Genomic DNA, 22,569 nt, shown 5'->3' on the forward strand with positions numbered 1-22,569 from the left:
ACTTATGTGTGTGTGTAGGTCTTTATGTGTATGCAAGTGTGTGCAGATGTCTGTAGAAGCCAGAAGAGGATGCCAGATATCCTGAGTTGGAGTTACAGGTGATTGTGAGCCACCTGATGGGGGAGCTGGGAATTAAACTGGGGTCCTCTGGAAGAGCAGTATGTGCTCTCCACAGCTGAGCCATCTCTGGGCCCCCCCCTCAGATGACTTTTAAGTTATTTGTGATTTCTCAACCAAGTTTCTCTTCTTTCCTTTTTTAAAAATAAATTATTTATTTAGAGTATGTGAGTGTGTATGTATGTGTGCACACATGTATACGTTTGTGTGAATCCCTACCACACCTGTGTGAAGGTCAGAGGACAACTTTTCCGGCTTAGTTCTGCCCACCTCACAGTAAGGCTAGGATTTCGAATGTGTGCACCATATCGAGCTTTTTACATGGGTCCTGGGGTGGAGCTCAGGCTGGCAGGCTGGCAGGCTGGCAGGCTGGCAGAGCTAGTGTTCTGAATCACTTAGCCGTCCGTCTGCTGGCCCTGAATCATGTTTCTTGGAAACTGAAGCTGTCCGAGACCCAGCTCCCCAGGCTCTGTGACATGAAGTCGGAGAAAACTATCTTGAAGGTCTTTGCTGAGCACTTACTGTCCATGCTCCTTCCTGTTCCTCAACTTGACACACACTGAAGGGGGACTCTCAACTGAGGAAATGCCTCCATCAGATTGGCCTCTAGCCAAGTCCCGGGGGCATTTTCTTGATTAGTGACTGATGTGGTGGGACCCACCCATTGTGGGTGGTGTCTGGGCAGGTGTCTGGCCTGTATCAGGAAGCAGGCTGAGCTCTTAAACAATAGGCTCACAACCAAGAAGAAGCAAGCTGAGCAAGCCAGTGAGCAGCCTCATCATAGCTTCTGCTTCAACTCCTGACGTGGTTCTTCCCTCAGTTTGGCTTTAGAGGCTGTAACCTGGAAACCAGGCAAACTCCGTGTTGTGTCCTGTGTCATGCGCCCCACCCCCATGCCCACCGTCCCTTTCTGTCACCAACAGAAAGCAAACTAGGACACTAGGACAGTGTGCAGCACCACAAGGAGCTCGGAAGAGGAGACAGGACAGAGTTGTGAGCAGCCTGTTCTTGAAGCGCTCACGTTTAGACAGACAATGCACTTTCCACAGAGAGGGAGTCAAAACAGCATCACACGGGCTTGTCGCAGACAAGCGCTCTAAGTAGACAGGAAGCAGAATTAAATGTCTGCGTGCTTTTCTAGGACTCGACCACTCCCAGGCACGGCAGGGAGGGTTTTGGTGTAGATATCAAGGAGAGTACAGCCAGAGGCATCTGGGAGAGTGCGGAATGAACCAGTCCATGGGAGCAGGAGAGGGGACAGCCGAGAGGAGAGGCCCAAGAGAGAGCCCCCCCCCCAAGAGAAACAGCCAGGGGCAAAAAGAGCAAACGGCAGGGCTGTGTAGGGAAGGGAAGAAGCCCCTGGACTGGAGAGGTTTAGGGTAGGGGGCAGGGTGGGAGGGGCTGAGGGGAACCATAGGTCCTGAGTGAGCCTGTGGCTAGGGGTTTTTGTTTGTTTTTTGCATGCTAACAGGCACCACGGTCAGCCTTTGCCCGAGTTTGACAAAGGTTCTTGGTATTTGCTGTCTGCTGCAACACTGACCATCTGGGGATAAAGACAAATTATCTAACTGGATCCCCTCTTGGTTTATTTATTTAAAACATGAGGAATTGCCAGTTGTGGTGGGCGACTCTTGCCTGTAATCCCAGCACTAGGGGTGGGGTGGGGTGGGAGAATCAGAAGTTTAAATCCAGCCTAGCTAAGCCAAAGTTAAGTTTTAAGTTTTTTACTACGCCTAAGAGATCTATGAAATAAAAATGCTTCTGCCATAGGAGCCCCTTGTCCAAGGACAATGCTTCCTGAAATTCTGGAGGCTATTGTTAAGGGGGATAAGCAGCCACACGTTTTCATTTCCCTGTAAAAGTTAGCAGCTGACAGCAGATACCAAGTACTTTTTCAGTAGGCAGGGGCAGGGAATATGTCAGGATATGTGTGTACCTCTGATTGGATCTGATGGGAAATGTGGTGAATTACGGATTTTGCCTTTTTAAGCCCTTGCAAGCCGATGCATCCGGGCCATTTCCCCGGGAACCCTGGTATGGACCTGGCCAGAGTATATCAACCTGGCCAATATTTAGTTAAAGCTTGCTTCAGATTTGACTTTAAATTGTGGTAGTGGTCTTATTCTTGACTGGCGGGATTAACACGAGGCCCTGTCTCAAGAAAACAATAAATAAAAAACAAATAAAAAGATCTGTTTACACACATTGCAGATGTGATTGTGAGATGATGTCGTCACTGTGGAAAGTGGTTTGGTTGTTAAGTATATAATTATCATGTACTCAAAAGAACAAAAAAAACAGGACCAGAGACTTAAAATGACTAAAATGCAAATGTTCCCAGCATCACCTGCAATATCCAAATAGTGGAGAAAACCCAAGTGTCCATCAGCAGATGAATGAATAAACAAACACGAGGTGGTATTCACACATATGGGATACTTCATCATAAAAATGAATGGGAGTTCTTATAGATACTACAAGAATAAACCTTGAAAGTATTTTCTAAGTGAAATAAGCTGCACCCAAAAAGGAAAGGGTTAAATCTCTCTGCACTCTGTTTAGGGCAAGTGTCCAAAGCACACAAGCCAGAGGCAAGCAGCAGATTCGAGGTTTGTAACCTATGTTGTGTTGGTGATATCTGCACACTGTTTGAGCTCACTGAATGTGGACTCTGGGAGTGTTTACTTCAAATATCCCCCCAAGGTCCCTTTCCTTACTGTGCCAGGGAGAAAGGAAAATAACCAGGCTCTAAAGGTATTAAAACAGTGTGTCCTCAAGAGCAGGAAGGGGGCAAACCACCACCAACAGCACTTGCTGTTGTTGATCACATGGTCTAACATGTCTGTGGTGGGGAGCCAGGGAGAGCGCTCAGCAAATCTGTTTGATCTCCAGAACTCATGGAGGAGAGAACTGAAAACTGACTCCACAAAGTTGTTCTCTGACCTTCACACACATGCTGTGCCATGCATGTGTGTACTTACACACACACAGACAGACAGACACAGATAGACAGACAGACACATTTACACACATACTGAGAGAGAGGCAGACGGACACACAGAGATAGACAGACACACACAGAGACACACAGACAGACAGAAACAGATGCACACACACAGAGATACATTCTGAGAGAGACAGACACACACACACACACATACACACACAGAGGTAGAAAGATAAAATTAAAAAGCATACCTGAAGCCAGGTGGTGGTGGTGCATGCCTTTAATCCCAGCTCTTGGGTACAGAATACCCAGGGGTCCTGGGGTTTAACTACATCCGGTGTGGGATATCTGAGAGAAAAAAATCTACGTACACTATGTTCTTATGTCTGTAACTTTATTCTTCTAAGACAAAATTCTATCAATGCAGCTATAGCTCCACCAGGCATTCAAGGCAGGAGTAACTCTAGATACACCAAGCTCTATATTCGTTTACTTTATTTCTCTGGTCTAAAATCCTGTCTCCATAGTTTTAGTTCCGTCCAGCTCCCTAGCCCATTGTCCTGCTAACGACTAAACTCCTGTGCTTCCAGCCTCATCTTTGTCCTCCATTTTCTCAGTCTCCGTTTTGACTGCTCTCTACTCGTGGCACTCAGAAGACTCCACCCGAGATCTGCTCACCCTCTGCGGAACCTCTGTCTTCCTCTCTTCTCTCTCGCCTTCAGTTTTGTCTCTACAGAAAATGCCTGCCCTTTCTTTCCCTGGGCACACGGTTCTCTGCCCCCTCAGGAATGCTGTTCCACCTTACACCTTGATGTGTAAAAATCTCCTTTGTTCTCAGTTGCTCTGTAGAGCCACTAGACCTCGAGGTGAGGCGATGGTCTGAGCTTCCTTTGCACAAGAAGCAAAGCTATGCTCTCCAGCCAGCCTGTCTCCTAGGCTCAGAGGGGGAGGTAGGAACCTAGGATTTCAGCAAGTCTGGAAATATTTGGGCACTCAAGAATTTCACAGCAGAAGGCAGCTGAAGTATTAAAGGCTGGATAGCACCAAATATTCATAATAAATGGCTTGCCTCTTGACCGACCCTTGGCCAGTCAAAGTTTAGCTGTAATACACAACTGAATCTCTATGATACATTCCTGCAGCCCGCAAGACTCGGGAGGCAGAGCCAGGTGTGTGAGTTTGAGGCCAGCCTGGGCTACAGAGTGAGATCCAGGATAGGCACCAAAACTACACAGAGAAACCCTCTCTCGAAAAATCAAAAAACAAAAACAACAACAACAAAAACCAAAAAAAACCATGCCTGCAGTGGGAATGAAAGTCCCGAAACTCACTGATGGAGTTCCAGCTTGATGGTTTCTTCTCCACTTGGTTTCTGCAGGATGTTATAAGGACCCAATTTGATGATGTTGTCTTCGTTTTTTCACTATGTAAGGCTACTTCGATCATCTCTGCTTGTGGTTTAAGCGCCTGATTTGATGTTTTCTTTCGCTCTGCTGCTTCTATCTGCTACCTGCTCTCTTTTCTACTTTTGCTTGCTGTGTGCTTAATAAACTGAATGCACAGCTATTGCATCCTTCTGTACTGAACAGAGTTACAAGGGCTTGGGGTGGGCAAGGGAGTGGGAGTTAAAACCTAACTGGTAAAAAGCCTTTGTTAGAGCCATGAAAGTTTTTGGGAATAGAGCTATTGGCGATGGTCAAACACACCGTGACTGTAATTAATTCCATTGAATTAAACTTAAAATTGGCTAAAATGGCAAAATATAATTTCTGACATTTAAAAATGATAAACTGAATGGGTTTAATTAGGTACTAAGATATTCTCAAATACCATGAGCAAGGGGAGAATGAACTTTAGTGAGGAAGGAGGTGGGCAGAAAGACCCTTGCACTCCTCTATTTCCCGGACACCATCTGGAACATAACATCACCATGTTGACCACACCCAGCATCAAGAGCCAGCCATACTCCATGTAGATGGCACCATGATCAGTCACACCCTTTGAGGGCCACACTGTCAGTAGTCAGGAGCACCCTGTAAGGACAGAGAAACAGGGTTCTACATCAGACCAGACTAGGGATCTCCTGTGAGAGGAAGTCACGCTTTACAACCGAATACGCATGGAATGCCACAGTGAAAAACAAGCGGCGCCCACCTGAGCACAGAATGAGGAAGTGGAAGGAACAGCTGCTCCATGAGATACGCGCTCACACACACTTGTACACACGACACCCTTCCCCTCACTGCCGAGTGAGCCACTGTTTATTTACTTATTTATTGATTCTTTATTTGGTCTCTTGCGGTAGGTCTCAGAACTGCCTACAGCACTGAGGAACTCTCCCACCTCCATCCCGAGTGCTGGGATCACAAGCGTTCCTGGCTTCTGGTCCCTTTTGTGTCTGTTTTCAGGCAGGCATCGTACTGACTGAGTTACATCCCCAGGCCATGTGTCTGTTTTTCCATTATTTTATCTGTAGTACTTGCCATGACATCATATGCCTATAATCTTAGCACACGGAAGGCAGAGACAGAAGGATCAGTAGTTCAAGGCCAGTTTGAGCTACTTTGTAAGTTTGAGGCCAGTCTGGGCTTCATGAGATCCTGCCTAAACAAAACAAAAACAAAAATTCTTTTGTTTAGGAGACCAAGGATCTGAGAGGGGCCCAGTGTCCTGTTGACCAAAGGGCCAATGGAATGCGTGAGAACTGGCCCAGGTCTGAAGGGCATGTTAGTATTTCTACCCAAACTCTGTGAACATCCAGTGATATGCTCCATTTGGCTTTGCACTGTTCATCAATAGAACAGTTTGGATACTGAAGAATTAGTTGGAGCATTAATTCAGAAATCTAAATGTCAGCTTCTTTTGGTGTATTGATGGTGATGAGACTTTAGCACCAGGTCTCGTGGTTTCCCCTCTTCTTTCCTAGGCAGCTTGGGGAAGTCTGAGCCTCACGCTGCAGGCAGGTGTCCTCCCGTCAAGCCGTACCCACCCCAAGCCCTTCTTTCACATTTTCTTTTGAGACAGACTTTTACTGTGTAACTTGCCTGTCCTGGAACTCAATCTGTAAACCACATTGGCTTCAAACTCCTGCCTCTGCCTCCTGAGTACTGGGATTAAAGATGTGCACCAGCATACCCAGCATTTTTTTGCTTTTGGAAAATGTAATATTTTAGCTGGGCGGTGGTGGTGCACGCCTTTAATCCCAGCACTCGGGAGGCAGAGTCAGGCGGATCTCTGTGAGTTCGAGGCCAGCCTGGTTTACAGAGCGAGATCCAGGAAAGGCGCAAAGCTATACAGAGAAACCCTGTCTCGAAAAACAAAAACAAAAACAAAAACAACAAACAAACAAACAAAAAAGAAAATGTAATATTTTTTATGTTTATTCCTTGAGAATTTTATACATGTATACAATGTATCTCAATCATATCCATTCCCTACCTCCAACTCTTCCTAAATCCCCCTCTTAGGTGCTCTTGCCAACTTCATGTTTTTTTTTTTTTTTTTGGTTTTTCGAGACAGGGTTTCTCTGTATAGCTTTGCGCCTTTCCTGGAACTCGCTTCCAGGCTGGCCTCGAACTCACAGAGATCCGCCTGGCTCTGACTCCTGAGTGCTGGGATTAAAGGCGTGCGCCACCACCGCCTGGCTTTTTTTTTTTTTTTTTTTTTTTTTTTTTTAAATAACCCACTGAGTCCAATTGATGCTGCTTATATGTGCATTCGGTGGAGCATGTACTGACTGTGGGGGCTGACTCAGTGGCCCAGGCTCTGTCCTTGAGCTGCCATAGAGACTGGCTGGCCTCACATGTTCACACTGACCCATTCACGTAGCTCTAAGTTGGTGAGGGGTCCCAGACAGTAAACAACTAGATGAACCTTGAACAGTCAGAGTACATGCAGAAAGGGAGCTACTGAAAGGACTATGTCATAGCCCTCCCTGGAACTGCTTGTTCAAGTCTCAGGGAACTGAAATCGAGGCCTGATCTCTGAGAGAAGACTGACAGCCTGTATGGCATCTTCTTGGTCCTTTCATTCTCCCCTTGAGTAGTGTATCATCTCCAGTCTTGGAGATGTTTCTTTTTGGTAAAAGATTTTACCACCAAGGTAGTAGATCATTTTAGAGACTAATTGGATCAGGACATAAGAGTTTTCCCATTATCAAAGGCAAAGTGAGCCTCGCTTTATTCAGTTTTTGCCATCTGCAAGTGTGTCACGGGTGTAATTCAGGGGCTGAGGTTGGGAGTCTAGCATCCTCAGTTTAGTGGTACCCAGACAGGAATCTTCATTTAGTTAAGGCATCAGTGACGTAAAAGCCAACAGTAATTAGCAGAAGCAGAAGGGCCAAAATCCCTGTGATGGCTGACAGAGTTCCTTATCCTAAAGGAACTTGGAAATGAGAATGGGGACCAGTTATTTCTTTATCTCAGGTTCCCTATAACAAGAAATTCCCTTTTGATCTAACATTCCAGCGGGGGAAACAAGGGCAATGTTTTCATTTCTGTAATTACTTCCTGCTGACACTGGGATGTTGTTGTCAGGGTCCTGGAAAGCGAGAATGTTAGTCAAAGGCAAGGAGGGAGCGTTTTATTGACCAGCTGAAGAGATGGCATGTATATGAGCTAAATTGGTCCATATCAGGTTTCAGCAAGTTCAGGGCTCATCAGCAAATGATGCTTGCATGTGTCTGTCAGCCAATTGGAAACCTGTTGAGACAGATATAAACTAGGAACAGGAGTTAAATTTATGAACTTATTAGGAACTTTTAGACCCATAGTCTCAGTAATTGTAGTATTATCAATTTGCCTTGAAATCCATACTGTCTTTTCTATCTAGAGAGCCAGGTATAGATTAGACTAAAATGACTTTGGCCCTATGAAAATCACCTGTAAGTCTATATTCAGAACCTATTTGTCTTTCTCTCTCTCTTTTAAGAGACTTAGTAGCTTTAATTAATTAATTGATCAATTAATAAGGTGGCTGCAAGCTTGTGGAAGACTCTGGTTGTCTGATGTTGCTAAGCTGACAAAGCTATAGGGAGCCCAGTCATCAGTGCCATCAGAGATCTGAGAAGGATACATTGTACCTGAGTGCAGACTTCCAAATCTATTAAAAAATGACAGACTATCCATTACCCAGGCCGCCATCATCCCAGGCTCCTGTAGTCTTCATAGCGTTGGCAGGACAGATGTCAGGACAGCATTAGTCTTGGCTGCTGGGCCCATAATGTGAAATTTTCCCCGTGGAGGAGCAACTTGGGAAAGACTGACCTTATCTTGTCAGTGGCTCTAGTCTGGGCCGGATCCCTGGCAGCAGGTGTTGAGTCGGGGCATCTTGCCCAGTGGTCGGTGTTGTCTGCAATTCAGGTGACATCTTTGTTGCTGGAGGGCTTCTCTCCAGGTTCCCCAAGCCCTGCAGTCCCACAATCCACTTATAAAATAATCACTCAGACACTTATATCACTTATAAACTGTATGGCCGTGGCAGGCTTCTTGCTAACTGTTCTTTTATCTTAAATTAACCCATTTCTATAAATCTATACCTTGCCACGTGGCTGGTGGCTTACCAGAGTCTTTACATGCTGCTTGTCCTGGCGGTGGCTGCAGTGTCTCTCTCCTCAGCCTTCCGCTTCCCAGAATTCTCCTCTCTCCTTGTTCCACCTACTTCCTGCCTGGCCACCTACTTCCTGCCTGGTCACTGGCCATCAGTGTTTTATTTATATAGAATGATATCCACAGCACATCTTCTTGTTGTTCCATCTTCTTTGGAGACCTTGGGAGTTAATGCTGGGAGCTGGGAATCTTGTTTGTTATAGTAAAGCTAGTAAGCTTTTTAATTAAATAATTTAAATGTCATATTCATCAGATCTTTGAAGGGTTTGAGGACCATTATCTATTAAATATATCTGAGCCAAACAAATGTAGGTCTGATCTTGAAAATATCTCTAAGTCTGGTAACAATAACCATGCTAATTTGTTATCCTGTAGATATATTAGTCAAATGTACCTCTCAGGTTCTGCTTTTTCCTTCTTATTCAAATAGCTTATGATTAAATAAGTTTTATTATAGTTAAAACTTATAGTTAAATAGTTTTAAACTAGTATCCGGATAGCTGGATGACTAGCATTAACTTGTATTCCTTAACACAGAGGACATGCAAACTCAGACATTCAAAAGCAAATATATATGTGGTCACATTTTCATCCATACCTACAGAGTAGACAGACATTTTTAAAACTATGAACCTTTGGAGTCTCAATGTAACAGCAGAATAACAAGAAAAAGAAATCTGAAACATGTTTTATTCTTTTATATACCTCAAGTCAATTATTTTTATTATTACTTAAGCCTTTTTATCCTCAGATCTTTATAACTTGTTTTTACACATTCCAATAACTTACATTTTATATACTTTACTTCTTCCCAAAACATTCTTTTTATATTTTCATACCTAAAACCTTTACATCTCAGACGCTACATAAACTTTGTGTATATTCAAACCTCATACCTTATTTAAACTTTAAAGTACTTAAAGTTCCACATTTTTATACCTCAGACTACTTCCTCAGACCCAAAATATCATGTACTCAAACTCTCAGAACATGTTTAAGCCTTCAAATTTTTACATCTTAAACTGTTTTTTTTTCCTTAAACTAAAAAATCATTTATTCACACTTTCATCCTCATATCTCAGGCCTTCATATTCTTATAAAACCATCACACCCTAAACACATCTTTTTTTCTATTCAATTCATACCTACATATGACCTATCCTCTGTTTGGAATTTGATACAGTTTTTTTCTCCTTATCTTAACCAACAATAATTTGTAACCAATTCTCTTAAATGATGGCAAGCACTTGTAACCCATTGAACTCAAAATGACCAAAACCTATGTATCTTTGACTGTTAATTCAACATTTTTCTTTTCAAGCAATATCAGGACAGGGAAGGGTTAACAAGGATAGCTGCTGGCCAGCAGACCTTGAAGTTATCACTGTGAAGATCTTGGCTTAGGAAGGAAGGGAGGGGGAGTGGTGGGCACAGAGTGTGTCCTTGGCTGCCAGTGTTGCTGAAAAAAGTTTTTGTCAACTCCTCTGACTAAAGTCAGATTCTCTGTTCAGTGTTCACAGTCTTTGTCAATTGCAGGCAGTCCCCATTGCCCTGTCCAGAGCTCCGGTCTCTGCCTGCCTGTGCCAAGAGTGCACCCCCACCCTCATGAGAGCGGCTGGCTGGCTCCAGTCCTGATAGCAGGAGAGCTAGGGAGGGAGGGAGGTGGCCCTGGCTGTGCCTCTCTCCTTTTCAGGAGAAAAGGGAGGTGAGGAGACAGAAACAACATTTGCACAGACAATCCAAGTACTGGTACATCAGCATTGAGATGACGGCCTCACTCACACCTAGCAGATGGCTCTTCTTATAGTACACAAGCCCCACCTGGCAGGAGCTACCTGCTTATCTCAGTTCAGTCAGGGGGACCCAGTCCCCTCTGTTGTGGGCAGTGGCTCCTACATCCTTCCAGTGGGCTAGGCATAGGTCTAGGAGAGAAGAGGGGGACTGTCCATACTGTCCGTCATAATCAAGTCAACAATGAGAACAGTTAACACGCTACACACAAGGCCAAAGGCACAATCACACCAAAACCATACAGACTCAAGGATCTCCACATCCCCATCAATCAGACAGGCACAGGGGGCTTCCACATCCCCATCTCCAGGGCCTGGAATGTCTCAGGAAACTGAAATTGAGGCCTAATCTCTGAGAGAAGACTAAGCAGCCTGTTACGGCGTCTGCTTGGTCCTTTCACAATCATATACTCTCCTTTTTAGGTTGATAACCCACTGAATCCAGTTAGTGTTGCCTGTTGGAATGCTGATGGATCTTGTTGCTCATGGGTGCAATGGCCATGTCGTATCCCAAAGACAGAATTTCACAGCACTTCTTCCCATCTTCTGCCTCTTACATTCTTTCTACCACTCTTCCAAGATGATATCTGAACCTTGGGGAAGGGCGGGGTGGATATAGATGTCCCATTTTGGGCTTAGCACTCAATAGACATTTATTTTTAGCACTTTGACCAGTTGCAAGTCTCTGGCCTTAACTGCTGGCCACTGCAGAAGTCCCCTGGCCAAGGCTGAGGCTAGCCCTCCTCTGTGGGGGAAGCAGAAATGTTTGGAAGGCAGTTTAGCAACATGCGTTTTAGCAAAACAAAGTGCGTTTGTCAGCTGTGGACTTTTGACCAAGTTTACAGCACCAGGTCTGAGCTCCTTCCTACGGAGCAGGCTTCCTACGGAGAAGGCTTCCAATGCCGTGCGAAGCCGTTGGTCATCCTTGTGCCCTTTAGGCCACAGTCGTACAGTGTGCGTATCTATACCTTACAAACTCTTTATGAGGAAACCTATCACAGCCATTTTCCTGTATTTTACAGATGGATTTTTTTCATTGTTATGGTTATCTAGAATTCACAATATAGATGTAATGGACTTAGAACTCCTCCTTTTGGCAACTACTTAGGCTATCTCTGATTTCTACAACATAAATTTAATTGTATTGTAGGCATGCGAGAGTCAGAAGGCATACTGCTGAAGAGGAGATTTCTAGGAAAGGGACAGTTCATTCCAGGAGCATATGCTTTAAAGTTTGATCTGGTTAGGTGTGATGGCTTGTTCCTGTGTGCCCAGGACTTGGCAGGCTGATACAAGCAGATTGCCATTAGCTTAAGGTCAACCTGGGCTACATAGTGAGTTACAGGATAGCATGAACTATAGAATGAGACCCTGGCTCAAAAGCATTTGGATTCATGTAACAAAGTGTCCATTAAAATTCATGCCCTTCTTCCTCTTGCTGACCATGCCCAGCATCTGCCTTTGCCCTGCCATGGTGACTGTATTGTCTTGTTCAGCGGACAATGTCTCCCTTGGACATCTGGATCTCCTCTTCCAGGAGTCACCTGTTTATATTCTCAGTTGTTTGAACTCTCATACTGAGCATGGACATGAAAAGATGTGGTCAGGAGAGCTGTGTCTTCAGACTAAGGGATGCTTCAGCTCTGCCTCCTGTGTTGGAGGGCGTGGTTTTGCTCCAGAGTGTGTAGGTCTCCTCTTCTTCGGCCCAGCATTGGCCCAGACTCTCTGTGTAACAAGGATGGATGGACCTAAGCTTCCTATCCTTTTCCCTCCATGCGTGAGTTCGTGCATCACCATGCAGTGCTGGGACACAGACTATGCACATGCTAGGAAGGCACTCTCCAGTTGAGCTACACCCTCAGCCCCTCTGAGTTCAATCATCAGATCATCACCAGCAACAATGCCACAGACGAGAATTTCAGGACTAATGAGAGGGACACAAAGTGAGTTTACGGATTCAGAAAAATCCATACACACTAGAGGAAAGGCAAGTTTGGGCATTAAGAGAAAAATCCAGCCAGTGTTTGGCACATGCCTGGGATCCCAGTGCTAAGAAGGCTGATGTGGGGGTTGATGCAAGTTCAAGGCCAGCCAGAGTGGTACAGCAAGTAATAGCCACCCAGGGCCTCTCCCCAAACAAAATCAAAAGAAGGCTGCACCCGAGAGCCTCAGCAGAGTTGTACAAATGATGTGGGGTTTTTGGAGACAGCTTACTCTGAGGAGGTCACCAAAATTAAGGATTCAGGAGAGGAAAAATGCGAGGCTTTGCCATTTCCTCATTGACAGACACTTAACTTTAAAGTCCAGGATTTGGGTGAGCTTGTTATCGGGTGTACCCCAACAAGACAGCAAAGCCTGGGTCGGCAAAGGGCCCAGAGATGAACCTCTCTAGAGAACATTTCAGGGAACAGCGTCTGCTTTATTGTACACGAACAACTATTTATAGTGGAAGCCTGTCAACTGTGATTGATTTGCATGACCTCCAATTGGACAGTGAGCACTCATACCACCAGGGTCTCTATTTGGGAGAAGCACATAAAAGGAGGCATGGTGAACGAAGCTGGTCAGTTACTCAAGCTACTTCAGACAGAATTCAGGGTTCTGACTTCGGGAATACTCAGGAGGAGCATTGTGCCATGCTTCTTATTAAGAAGCACAGTGCGCTGGGCAGGCTGGTTGCCGGGTCATGCCTGCATTTCTCCCACGGTGGGAGGCTCTCATGTAGCTTTTACTTGTAGTGTAGCTGAGGATGATCTTGAATTTCTGGTTGTTCTGCTTCTGTGCTGTCTCCTGAGCCCTGGAATACAGGCGTGTGCTACCATGTATGTCCAGGTTCTGTGGTGAACCTAGGGCTTGATGCGTTCTGGGCATGTTAGAGAGGCGGTGTGGCTCTGCCCGTGGGCACACAGCATTGTGATCTAATGGAACACTTTATTTAATTGGCTTTTGTCTTACGGTCACTATCATCGTGATAAAACACCATGACCAAAGTAACTGGGGAAGGAAAGGGTTCATTTGACTTCAGGATGAAGGAAGCTGGGAAGCCCAGTGGTTAGGCGATGTGGTAAGGGTTGAAAGGAAGGGCTTCTGGTCTCAGTTCTTCTTTCTATTTGTGAAGCACCACACGCATAAGAGCTCCAGTGTTCTCTGAACATGGAGGGTTCATCCACAAAAGTGAGTAATTCACGTCCCAGGTAACTACCCAAAACAGTAACAGCAACTCCAGATCCAACTCAGCAGACATGGTGTGTGCACCCCAGAGATGCATGGCTTCCCTCCCTCCCTCCCTCCCTCCCTCCCTCCCTCCCTCCCTCCCTCCCTCCTTTCCTTCCTATAAATGCTCTCTCTGCTGCTGCACAGGCTGACCAGATCTGTAATTCTAAGTAAGCCCCTTAACTTCTTGGAAATTCCATTTCATCAACTGCAAGATGAAGACTGCAGGGACTCTTGTCTGGCACAGCAGGCGTCTGCTAACAGCAGACATCTGGTCAACAGCAGGCCTTGTTTGGTTTTGTTTGTTGAGATAAGATCTCACTTAGCTAAGGTTATTCCTGAAATCACAGTCATTGTCCTATCTCAGCCTCCCAAGTGTTAGGAATAGATTGCAAGTGTAAGCCACATACCATAATAGCTTAATGTGAGTTCTTTAAACACATTTCCTAGGTCGAGTTTCCCTCAGGCTCATGGCTTTCACAGAATGTCCCCAGATATAGAGGAACAGCCTCTGTGGTGGTTTGAAAACCAAGGACTTGTTAAACCAATCATGAGTGCCAGGTAGAAACTAAGATTTTAACAACTTCATTATCATTATAATTTTAATTATATGAGCTCTGTATCACTCTTAACCATTGGAGAGGCCTATTCTAAGAGTATTATATAAATATAATATTTACTGCTAAGGAGTATTGTTATTATCACCCCCATTTTATAGATGAGGAAGGTCAAGGCACAGGACACAGAGCTAGTAATTGGCTATCAGTGGTTGAACCCAGGCAGCGTGGACCCCAAATTTGTGCTCCTACCTATTCTGCCTTATTAATCAACTTTTTTTTCTTTTTTTGGTTTGTAGCTGTGGGTGTGTGGTACAGATGTGTGCACCCACATATGGATTTGAAAGGTTCACATCTGGGGCCTTACCTTGGATGCTCCACCTTTAGTTTTTAAGACAAGATCTCTCCCAGAGCCTGAAGCTCGCCCATTGGACCAGGCTGTTGGCCAATGAGCTTCAGGCCCTGCTGTCTCTACCCCGATCTCACTCCTCAAGGTTGGAGTTATAGGCGCACACCACCCAGTCTTTTTTCTTGGGTTCTGGGAATCCTGACTTAGTTCCTCATGGCCTGCAGCAGGCACTCAACCCCTGCCCGTCTCTTGCCCTTACCAAGCACTTACAAGACTTGTATATATTTCTGAGTATGCATTTAACCAGAGCTTTGAGCATTTAAATACCTTGGAAACTTTAGGAAAGTAACCACAGGACTTAAGAAAAATCAGATAGCCAGGTGGCAGTGGCGCAAGCCTTTAATCCCAGTACTCAGGAGGCAGAGCCAGGGGGATCTCTGTGAGTTCAAGGCCAGCCTGGTCTAGAGTGCAAGATCCAGGACAGGCACCAAAACTACAGGAAGAAACCTTGTCTTTAAAAACTTTAAAAAAAAAAAAAAAAAAGAAAAAGAAAAAAGAAAAAGAAGAATCAGATAAACAAATACATTTAAACATTTTACAAAGGCTGAGTGGTAGAACGTTTGCTTGGCATACATGAGGTCCTAGGTTTAATTTCCCATAGTCTCCCACCCCCAGTCTACACAAATAAGAATAGAGAAAGAACATTAAATAAAGGGAACAGTTTAAAGCTCACATGGAAAGGGACAGGTGGAGCAGCTGCTGCTGGCAGCCCCAGCCCTGGTGAGCACGGACTATGAACAGGAAAATCTCAGCAATGCTGGTGAAAGAGCAAGAGACCGTTGGGTAGCAAGACGTCAGTAAGATTGGTGAGGAAGTTGGGATTTTTCAGAGGCAAAAAGCTAAGTGAAAGCAGAAATACAGAAATGTCAGTGAAGTTGACGTTCACTGTGGGGACATTTGATGACAGGTCAGCCTTTGGCTTTCATGGTCTTTGTTTTTATCATGTTTGTTTTTCTAAGAGTTTTGGGTGGCCCAGGCAGGTCTTAAACTTGATATGAAGCCAAGGATGACTGTGGATTTCTAAGAGATATCTATTTGTCATTTAAAAAAATTCTTGAAATGAATTATTTGTTAGATTCTAACCAAGAGACATTTTATTTATTTACTTTTTAATAGGCGTTCTTTTTCTTTTTCTTTCTTTATTTTTATTTATTCTTCTCTCATACATTACATCCTGACTGGAATTTCTCCTCCTTCCACTTCTCCCAACCCTTACCCCCACCTCCCCTCTCCCCCCACCCTCTCCTCCTCCATTTCCCTTCAGAAAAGAGCAGGCCTCCCAGCAATATCAACCAAGCATGGCATAGCAAGTTACAATATGACTAGGCACAAACCCTCCTATCAAGACTGGATGAGGCAACCCAGTAGGAGGAAAAGGGTCCTAGGAGCAGGTGAGTCAGAGACACCCCCGCTTCCACTGTTAGGAGTCCCACAAGAAGACCAAGCTACACAACTGTAACATATGTGTAAAGGACCTAGTTCAGACCCATGCGGGCTGCATGATTGTTGTTCCAGTCTCTGTGAGCCCCTATGATCCCTGCTTAGTTGATTCTGTGGGCTGTGTTCTTGTGGTGTCCTTGACCCCCTCTGGTTCCTACAATTCTTCCTCCTCCTCTTCAGTCATGGTTCCCCAAGTTCTTCTTAATGTTTGGCTGTGGGTCTCTGCATCTGCTCCCATCAGCTGCTGGATGGAGCCTCTCTGATGATGACTGGACTAGGCTCTAGTCTATGAGTATAGCAGAATGTAGCTGAAAGTTTCTGTCCTGCCTGATACTGTGGTCTAGATGAGTCTTTCCCACCTGTGGTACCACAGCCGATCATGAAATAATCACTTGGGGCTTAATATTAATTACAGACTGTATGGGCTCATTATTAACTAGCTCTTATAACTTAACTCAACCGTTTCTATTAATTTATGTTTTGCCACATGGCTTCATGGTGTTACCTGTGTTCCATTACATCTTGCTCCTCTGGCAGTGCTCAGTGTCTCCTCTGACTCTGTCTTCTTCTTCCTGTATCTTTGCTTAGATTTCCCACCTGGCTCTATTGTGCCATAGCAGCTTCTTTATTAATCAATGGTAACAACATATATTTACAATGTACAGAAAGACCACCCCACAGCACTTCCCCTTTTCTGTCTTATCAAAAAGGAAGGTTTTCATTTTAATATAGGAAAATTGCATATAACAAAATAGTTATCAAGCAAGAATCACAGTTACAATATCTAGTCCATTTGTATTTGGCAGAAATAAAGAAAATATTCTACCATCTATCCTATATTTGGAAGTCTAAAGTTTCCTATCTAATTTATTTTTTATCATAATTAAGGAAAAATAACTATCTAGTTTTCTTTTCTTTCTTTCTTTTCTTTTTTTTTTTGGTTTTTCGAGACAGGGTTTCTCTGTGTAGCTTTGCGCCTTTCCTGGATCTCGCTTTGTAGACCTGGCTGGCCTTGAACTCACAAAGATCCACCTGCCTCTGCCTCCCGAGTGCTGGGATTAAAGGCGTGCGCCACCACCGCCCGGCTTCTAGTTTTCAACTCCATTAAAGACCCCAGAAGGATATAATATTACCCAAGTAAACAGGAAGTGCTTTGTAAGAAACTTGAAAAATTCCAGAAATGACAGAGCTAAACTTTTTAGTTTGAGTCACTCAGATGATAATTGGGGATTGTTTGCACTATTGTAGCTAGGTGGTGGTTATGCCATGTTTTCTCCCTCTTCAAATAAAGAGAGTATTTTATTTTTGATATTACAGAAAGACATTTGAGAGGTTTTTTTTTTGTTTGTTTGTTTATTTTTTTGTTTTTTTTCAAGACAGGGTTCCTCTGTGTAGCTTTGGTGCCTGTCCTGGAACTTGCTCTGTAGACCAGGCTGGCCTCAAACTCACAGAGATCTACCTGCCTCTGCCTCCTGAGCGCTGAGATTAAAGGTGTGCACACCACTTCCCAGCATCTTATAAATATAAACTTAAATTTCTTATTAGATCAAAGACATCTCTGCCCAATCTGTAGCTGGTTCTCTCTCTAAAAAAATGTACATACCTTTTAACCCAAATTTATAATTTTTCTAGGACTCAAAGGTGTGAGTCTAGATACCCATTACCTACTTTTCTATGATTTGGATTTCAATACTGATTGATAATAGTAATATATTTAAAACTTTTATGTCCTTTTATAAAATAAGACTATAGCAACAAGTCTCAAATATTTTGGATTGGTTTGGACTTTTTGTATGATGGTAGAACTATAAAGCTATATTGATTCAACTCCGGTTTATAATATACTCTATATGATAATAGAAATTGAAGTTTATAAAGATCTATTCATATTAACAACAGCTATCTTAGAGATTTACACCTATGTCTTTGCCAAATGTTTAACACCAAGTCTCTAGAAAATTTTAATAAATGATGCCATATGTTTAATAAATGATAAACAAGATATATATTTTATGATGGAATTTCTAGTCCCCCAAGAGGGTCTTTTCTCAGAATTGGGCCACATCCCCAACTCACAAGCCCCTCTTCTCCTGTTCCCATTTGGCCCTGGATCTTTCCCTGTCACTCGTCCTTGCCTTCTCAGGAGACAGTAAGTCCTAGTCTCATGAAAGCTGCTAACATATTGGAGACTTAGGGAATACTAGTTAACAGTCAGTCATTCACATCTTAGTGGTCAGATGGTCCACAGATGCTCAGAGATCTGCAGAATATGGCATTAAACTGTTTAATTCAAAAGCTTTTCAGGGTTGGGGATTTAGCTCAGTGGTAGAGCGCTTGCCTAGCAAGTGCAAGGCCATGGGTTCAGTCCTCAGCTCAACAACAACAACAACAACAACAACAACAACAACAAAGCTTTTCATGATAGAGAGACATGCTGACTCCTGGCAGCACCTTTATTTCCTCCAAAGAAGATGGACGGGCAGAGAAGAACCTCCACTCAGAACCTGCTCCAGAGGGGCAGCACCAGCTACTGAGCGAAAACTGCCTTTCTCCTCAAGTACTGCCTTTCGCCTCGAATGCTGCCAGGGCCTTCTTCAGACAGCAGGACTCTGGGGAATCCATTGCCTCACTTTTGCCTAGACAAGGCAGGCTGGTCCTCCCCACAAGTCCCTACCCACAACTGTCAGATCTTCTGAGGTCTGGCAGGCCTAGGCCTGGCAGCCAAAGACTGATGTTGCTGCCCCGAGACCTCTGCCCTCAATGACCGTGGAGGACCCTAGGGTGGCTGTCTAGGTAACCAGCAGGTAAGTCTGTCACTTTCAATCTCTAACTCAGGTAAAATTTATCCTTCTCAGATCTCTGGTGTCATTTGAGGACCGGGCTTTGTCAGTTCAACATCAGGAACCAAGGCTTCAGCTGCCTTTTCAATTCTCTATGTAAAATTCAGGCCTCACTCTCTTAGAGCTAATACTAAGTCTAGACACAGCTCACCTTGCTACCAGACTCAAAAAAGGGATAGACTGACTCACTTTGCAATGACTGCTCTCAGTGTCTCCTGGTAAGTTAGATAAAAAGAAGGTGCTTTAAGGTTTGTTTATGTGAAGACAGGAAAACTGTCTCTCTTCTGCTCATTTACTTATCCTTCTCAGATCTGATGGCGTTTGATGACCAGGGTATTAATGGATTTTTGCCAGTTAACAACTCTCTCCCCTAACCCCAAGGCTACAAGCACCTTTGTAGCTCATTAATAAGTCTCTTGTTAAAGGTACAGGCAGATATGCCTCATTCACAGACTCCATGGTACAGAATAAAACTGGTTTCAGATGTAACTTTGGAGGTTCAGAGTTTTAGCATTGATAAACGTGTTTTAATAAACTGATGAGCACTGACTACAGAGTCTTGGGAGTCCTTAAATTTCTGTGGACTTTACTGGTCCCAGCTTTTAAGACATTGGAGAGGATAGGGAAGCCTCCCTCCTCCTCCTTCACTCACTCAACCACTTCCATTTACCAAAATTTCTTCTCATTATAGATTTAAAGATATATTCATTTGGCTGAAACCAGGCCCTAGAGAATGCTCCATAGCGTTTTGCTATGACACCAAGATGTAAATCTGTTCCAGTTGTTTTACAAATACAGATTCCTGCACAGATCCATTCCTCCTGCCAGATGCATGCCAAGGCCAGACCCTCAAAGACCCTCCAGATGCACCACCAGCCGCTGTACCAACCGAGGACACCAACAGGTGAATACTGGCAGGTTAACTTCACCCACATGCCCACTCATAAAAACTCCGATATCTCCTAAGTTGTTGATACATTTACAGGATTGGATAAAGGCATTTCCCACCTCCAGAGAAACAGCAGATGTGATGGCTCCTGTACTCCTAAAGAGCACATCATCCCTCAGTTCACTCCATCTCTTCAGGCTTAAGTGGGCACTTACCCAGCAACCAGAACCTGGTTTTCCAAGATGTCCAACAAAGGACATATCTGCTCTCGTGTCTGGCTCACCCACCCTTCCTCTTCTGTACACCAGGGCACTTCTCCGTCCCATTCTTCCTGGCAGTTATCACTCTTCCCATGGCTAGCCCTCCTCATGAAGCCAATGATATCAATATTTTCTTTTCCTAGCAACCTGCCTTCTCAGCTCCCTCAAGGGGTCTCCAGGATGACAGCTAACTGGATGCTTCTTCCCTCACACCTCCTGCTGCGCATGACCCCCCCCCACTTCACCCCCAAATCAGCAGGAAGCAGTCTTGAGAATTCGGTGCCAACATTCCCCCTGCTATCCGTAACTCACCTTTTTATAATAATCAAAAGGGAGGGATGCTAGGACCTGCCCAGCGTCTTTACATCTTTACATCCTAGGTAAAGTCCCTTTAAGAGGAAAACAGGCCTCCCCCTCCTCTTTCTTCTTCCTCTCTCCTTCCCTCTCTTCACAAGGCTGTGCACACCCCTGCTTTACTGTCTCTCCTCGTCTCTCTCTCTTTCTCTCCCTTTCTCTCTATTCCTTTTTCTCTCCTCCTTTAATAAAACTTTCCACATGGATGCTGTGCCTGCCTGGCGGAAGTAACTTTCCGCCCTGCCCCCTTGGCCACTGCCCACATGGTGTGTCTCCTTGGCTCAAACCCACCAAGAACGCTGCGCTCTGTTTTACAACACAGAGCCTATCTGAAAAAATGAAGCTACCAAGAAACTGCGTTTGACTCCCATTTTTGTGGGTCTAGAAGCCCTCTTTTTTTTTTTTTTTAAGCTTTTTAGGCTTTGTGTGTGTGTATGCATACCACATGGGTGCCAAATGCAGGCAGATAAATTTTTCCCACCCATGGGTACCTGACTAACCAGTCAGAGGCTCAATAAGTCTGTGGCTCGGGCTCATTATTATTTAGCTCTTACAACTTAACTCAACTCATTTCTATTAATCTATGTTTTGCCACGTGGCTTCATGGTGTTACCTGTGTTCCATTACATCTTGCTCCCCTGGCAGTGCTCAGTGTCTCCTCTGACTCTGCCTTCTTCTCCCTGTATCTTTGCTTGGATTTTCCACCTTGTCCTATTCTGCCTTGCCATAGGCCATAGCAGCTTCTTTACTAGCCAGTGGTAACAACACATATTCACAGTGTACAGAAAGACTACCCCACAGCAGCAGGACATTATTAGGAACCACTTCTTTGACTTCCCTTCTCCTCCCTCCTCCTCTTTTTTTTTTTTTTTTTTTTTGAGACAGAGTTTCTCTATGTAGCTTTGGAGCCTGTCCTGGAACTCACTCTGTAGACCAGGCTGGCCTTGGACTCACGGAAATCCACTTGCCTCTGCCTCCTGAGTGTTGGGATTAAAGGTGTGCACCACCATTGCCCAGCTACTTCTTCTCCTCTTTTCTTTGCCAATCATATGGTTCTAGCCTCTGTTTTCTGGCCATACAGGCAGTGTCTGGCATAGGCTTTCTCTTGTGGCATGGGCCTCAAATTGGACCAGTCATTGGTTGGCCACTCCCACAAGCTCTGAGCCACAATTGCCCCAGCACATCTTGCAGGCAGGACAAGTTGTAGGCCGAAGGTTTTGTGCCTGCGTTGGTGTCCCAGTCCCATCATTGAAAGCCTTGCTTGGTTGTAGAAGATGGCTGGTTCAGACTCTGTATCCCTTATTACTAGGAACCCTTGCTAGGGTCACGCTCATACATTCCAGGGAGTTTCCACTGCACCAGCTTTCCACATCACCCTCTAAATGCCCCCCACTTCCAGTCATCTCTCCCAGTTCTCCCTACCTCCATGCCCCCAACCCCACTTGATCCCTCCTGTTCCAATCCCTATCTGCCCCCAGTCCACTCTTGAAATCTATTCTATTTCCCCTTCCCAGGAAGATCCAAGCATCCCCCTTTGAGGCTTCCTTGTTACTTAGTCTCTCTGGGTCTGTGGATTATAGCATGACTATCCATTACTTTACAGCTAATATCTACTTATATGTCAGTATGTGCCATGTTTGTGTTTCTGAGTCTGGGTTACCTCATTCAGGATGATTTTTTCCTAGAACCATCCATTTGCCTGCAAATTTCATGATGTCATTGTTTTTAGCACCTAAGTAATACTCCATTGTGTAAATATAATCACATTTTCTTTATCCATTCTTCAGTGGAGGGACATCTAGGCTGTTCCCACTTTCTGGCTGTTATGAATAAAGCACTATGAACATAGTTGAGCAAGTGTCCTTGTGGTAGGATGGAGTGTCCTTTGGGTATATGATATGCCCAGGAGTGGTATAGCTGGGTCTTGAGGTATCTTGGGTCTTAATTTTCTGAGAAACTGCCATATTGATTTCCAAAGTGACTGTACAAGTTTGCACACCCACCAGCAGTGACAGGAGCATGAGCTGTCACTTGTGTTTTTGATCTTAGCAATTTTGAGGGGTGTAAGATGGAATATCAAAGTAGTTTTGATTTGCATTTCTCTAGTGGCCAAGGATGTTGAACATTTCTTTAAGTATTTCTCAGTC

The sequence above is a fragment of the Peromyscus leucopus genome, chromosome 7 (genome assembly GCF_004664715.2).
Source record: "Peromyscus leucopus breed LL Stock chromosome 7, UCI_PerLeu_2.1, whole genome shotgun sequence".
Taxonomy (NCBI): domain Eukaryota; kingdom Metazoa; phylum Chordata; class Mammalia; order Rodentia; family Cricetidae; genus Peromyscus; species Peromyscus leucopus.